Source organism: Sinocyclocheilus grahami, unplaced genomic scaffold (genome assembly GCF_001515645.1).
Source record: "Sinocyclocheilus grahami isolate Dianchi unplaced genomic scaffold, SAMN03320097.WGS_v1.1 scaffold545.1, whole genome shotgun sequence".
In the NCBI taxonomy this organism is placed as follows: domain Eukaryota; kingdom Metazoa; phylum Chordata; class Actinopteri; order Cypriniformes; family Cyprinidae; genus Sinocyclocheilus; species Sinocyclocheilus grahami.
Window position 1 is genome coordinate 56,555 of NW_015505724.1, and position 4,966 is coordinate 61,520.

The 4,966-nt window shown below is 41.9% G+C and overlaps 1 long non-coding RNA gene across 1 annotated transcript in view; it reads right to left on the reverse strand.

Annotated features, from left to right (window-relative positions):
- Window positions 1-1,932: 1,932 nt before the first annotated feature.
- Window positions 1,933-4,966, reverse strand: part of LOC107555813 (uncharacterized) — a 17,697-nt gene continuing 14,663 nt past the window's right edge. The window contains exon 3 of the long non-coding RNA XR_001605202.1: window positions 1,933-1,991. This is a non-coding gene — a long non-coding RNA (uncharacterized lncRNA). The remainder of the gene's footprint in view (window positions 1,992-4,966) is intronic.

Consider the following 4,966-nt stretch of genomic DNA (forward strand, 5'->3'; position numbering starts at 1 on the left):
GGCCTCTGCCGTGAGGGCTCCGCCCTCCGCTGCCTGCAGGAGCTTCGCCTGAAAAACCTGCAGCACTGCCATGGCGTGCAGCGCGGAAGCCGCCTCGCCATCAGACGCATATGCTTTATTGGCAAGGTGGGCGGCGGTTCTGCACGGCTTTGAGGGGAGGCTGATGTCTGAGCCTAGGGTCTTAGCTGCTGCAGGACACAGGTGTGCAGCGACGGTCTCTTCGACTGGGGGAGAGCGCACGTACCAGTGGGCCTCAGCCCCATCCCCGTGGGTAAAAATGGCCTGGGTAACAATGGCAGGCCATGTTTTCACCAGCTGCTCATGTACGTCGGGGAAAAAGGGGACCGACGTCCTCGAGTCAGCTTTCCGGGTGGACCTGAAATACCAGGAGTCAAGCTTACTCCTGGCAGGCTCCTCTGGAGGACTCCAGGTAAGCTCCAACTCCTGGACAGCCCTTGACAGAACCCTCATGAGCTCCTCCTGGAGGTCTGGGGGCCCCATGCTGTCCGGCTGATCGGACTCCGATCCTGCCCAATCCTCCCTCTCCGAGGCCGAGATGGACATCGAGTCATCCCCCTCCTCCTGGCTAAAGGATACAAACTCCGCGATGTTGGAAAGAGGGCGGAAGCAGTCCTCGGGGAGTGAGACCGGGGAATGGGGTGACCGTTGGGGTTGGTGGAGCGACAAGACGACGCTCCCGTCACCGGGAGGGCCCACCAGCGGCACACTGGCGGCAGTGGGCCTCATCCCGAATAGGCCGCGAGCCACATCGCGGCGGGGCCGGAGCACGCGGGCCGGAAGGTCCGTGCAATGCCTGCAGTTGGACTCGTCCAGCGCCGCCTCGGCGTGGGCCAGGCCCAGGCAGGCGACGCAGTAGTCGTGCTGATCCGGCGGCTCTATCGGTCCCGCGCTGATCTGGCGGCTCTATCGGTCCCGCGCAGATCTTGCAGATTGTTGCCATAGAGAATTAGTGAATAGTGAAACAGGTGAAGTAGAAGATTCTGACATAATTGTCGCGTGCACCGCATTTTATACTGCCTCTCGAGCTCGTCAGTATTTGCATGCGATTTGCATACTTCGGTAATTGGCCAGTCATCGGACTGGCGGGAGCCAATAGGACTTCAGGAAAGGTTGGAAGGGAAGGAGTTCCCATAACGGAGAAATATTTCCGTGATGTCTCGTGAAAGCTCGAGAGGGAACTACAGTTTCACGGCCCTGTTGTTCCTGATGCGTTCAGTAGGGGGAGGAGGATACACGGCGAAATTATTAAACCGACGCTTGAAACTTCATTAATAACCGTCCCGTCCATAGACATTGACTAATTTAGAGTTTTTTATTTTTATTTTTTGTGAATTTAAATATAAACATTACATTAATATATCAGATGATCTGCACTAAAAAATATCTGTAAATATTCACTGTTGATACATAGCCTACAGAAGACATCTGAATTAGTTTTTTTGAAAAACATAATACATTAACATTACACATTTAATTAGTGAATAAAAAAAATAATAATACACATATTTGGATCAAATGGACAATGTAATGATACATGATCTACTGTAGCCTAATTATATTCACCGTAGGTTTTCATATATACAGGAGATGGAGTGATATATGTTGTTGTGAATTTATATATAAAGATACATTCAGATATTAACCATATATGCCCACCAGACATACAGTGTAATCATATGGACCATCAATGAAATATTTATTTAATATTGATTTATGCTTTAGTATTCACTACTGGTTGTCATACAGCAACAGAATAGTGTCCTATATAGCATTTTATAAAGACAAACACAATTCACCCTTTTCTAAACTTCCAAGGGCCATTTAGCCATCTGAGAAGAAAGATCCAACATTTTTGTGTACAAAAATATTATTTATTAACACCATTTATTAAAAACACGAACTAGGGTGACTCCTGTTGATGACTCTCTATTAATTGTTGTTCAGTCCTCCTGTCAAAATGCTCCCGCTCACTGATAAAAAAACAAAAGTTGGATAGTTGTAGAGAGAAATGGTTATTTGTGAATAATGGCAGGATGTCATGTTTGACCATGTTTTTTTTTTTTTCACAAGTTCATCAAACAACTGTGGTAAGAATCATTCATCAATCACAGTGAGAAATGGCTTCTTCTCCTGCTATTGTTGTTTACACCGCTTGCCACATGTATAGTTTATATCTCTCTGTCGGTGACGAGGGATTCACATGTGATAAATGCAGGGAAATAGTTAGGCTGACAGAGAAGATTTCAGAATTAGAGACACGCATCCAAACTTTAATTGAGGACAGTAAGAATGTGAGGGCTCTAGATACGGCTTTGGATGCGACTAGTTCAGGGAGTCCTGTACATTGTTCGGTTCCGGTAACAGAGCCTCCGCGAGACCTGACCTATTGAAAAGAGATTCTTCATCCCTCCTGGGGTATTGCCGATCTTCTCTCTAGAAATATATCACATAGTCTTAGAGTTTGTACTTGACTAACTGGGGCCCAGGTCAGGAAGCAGACAGACTGGCTAAACCGACCGTCTGCTAGCCGCTTCATGTCACAGAAATCAGTTAACTCTCAGCACATAGAAACTCTTTCACCTAGATATCACACTATAGAGATTGTGTCTGTTCCCCGAACTAGAAAATACAAAAAACGTCCAAACCAATTTAAGAGTAACAATTTAATTGATGTTCAACAAATAAAAAACAGATGCAATACGGATAAACAAATGATAAAGCTTGGCTTATTGAATATCAGGTCCCTTTCTACGAAAGCACTTTTTGTAAATGATATGATCACTGATCATAAACTAGATGTGTTCTGTTTGACAGAAACCTGGCTAAAACCTGATGATTACATTATTTTAAATGAGTCTACCCCCCAAGATTACTGTTATAAACATGAGCCACGTCCAAAAGGTAAAGGGGGAAGTGTTGCTTCAATTTATAACAATGTTTTCAGTATTTCTCACAGGACGGGCTTCAAGTATAACTCGTTTGAAGTAATGGTGCTTCATATAACATTGTCCAGAGAAACAAGTGTTAATGATAAATCCCCTGTGTCGTTTGTACTGGCTACTGTATACAGGCCACCAGGGCACCATACAGACTTTATTAAAGAATATGCTGATTTTATATCCGAGTTAGTGCTGGCTGCAGATAAAGTTTTAATTGTTGGTGATTTTAATATCCATGTTGATGAAAAACATGTATTGGGATCAGCATTCATAGACATTCTGAACTCTATTGGGGTTAGACAACACGTCTCAGGACCTACTCATTGTCGAAATCATACTCTAGATTTAATACTGTCACATGGAATTGATGTTGATGGTGTTGAAATTATGCAGCCAAGCGATGATCATTATTTAGTCTTGTGCAAACTTCATATAGCTAAAACTGTAAATTCTACTCCTTGTTACAAGTATGGTAGAACCATCACTTCTACCACAAAAGACTGCTTTGTAAGTAATCTTCCTGATTAATCCCAATTCCTTAACGTATCCAAAACCTCAGAACAGTTTGATGATGCAACAGAAACTATGGACTCTCTCTTTTCTAGCATTTTAAATACAGTTGCTCCTTTACGCTTAAGGAAGATTAAGGAAAACAGTCTGACACCGTGGTATAATGAGCACACTCACACCCTAAAGAGAGCAGCCCGGAAAATGGAGCGCAGCTGGAGGAAAACAAAACTAGAAGTTTTTCGTATTGCTTGGCGGGAAAGTAACCTATCCTACAGAAAAGCATGAAAAACTGCTAGATCTGATTACTTTTCTTCTCTTTTAGGTTTTTTCAATACAGTGACTAAGTTTACGAAAAATAAAGCATCAACAAGTGATGACATTTCCCAACAGCACAGCAGTAATGACTTTATGAACTACTTTACTTCTAAGATCGATACTATTAGAGATAAAATTGTAACCATGCTACAGCTATAGTATCGCATCAGATAGTTCGCTATAGATCGCCTGAGGAACAATTCCACTCATTCTCTACTATAGGAGAGGAAGAATTTTATAAACTTGTTAAATCATCTAAACCAACAACATGTATGTTAGACCCTTTGGCATTAATGGAAGTGCATTAGCATGGTTTAAATCGTACTTATATGACCGCCATCAATTCGTAGCAGTGAATGAAGAGGTATCACATCGATCACAAGTGCAGTATGGAGTACCTCAAGGCTCGTGGATGATGACATCACTGAATTAAATGATGAACTGCTTTTAACTAAAAAATGAAGTGTTTACTATTGTAATTTTGCATTATTGACACACTGTTTTCCTAATTAATGCTGTTCAGTTGTGTAGCGTCTGGACCACTCCAACACACAATATATATTTTGTTAGCTAGATTTCACAAATACTTTGTAACACCCCAGGACGCCGAACAAGACCCTGGTTAACTTGACTTCCTTTATAGTATGCTTACAGTAGTATTACAGTATGAGGCTCAGTACTAGGGCCGTTACTCTTCACGCTTTACATGTTACCCTTGGGCGATATCATCTGGAAACACAGTGTTAGCCTTCACTGTTATGCTGATGATACTCAGCTCTATATTTCTTCGCAGCCTGGCGAAACATACCAATTTGAAAAACTTGCGGAATGCATAGTCGATGTAAAAAACTGGATGATTAGTAATTTCTTACTGCTAAATTCTGAAAAAACAGAGGTGCTAATTATAGGACCTAAAAAAATCTGCATATAATAATAATCTAGAACACTCTCTAAGACTTGATGGCTGCTCTGTCAGTTCTTCGTCATCAGTTAGGAACCTAGGTGTGCTATTTGATAGCAATCTTTCCTTAGAAAGCCACGTTTCTAGCATTTTAAAACTGCATTTTTCCATCTCAAAAATATATCTAAAATATATCTCTCAATGTCAAATGCAGAAATGTTAATCCAATGCGTTTATCAAGGTTAGATTATTGTAATGCTTTATTGGGTGGTTGTTCTAC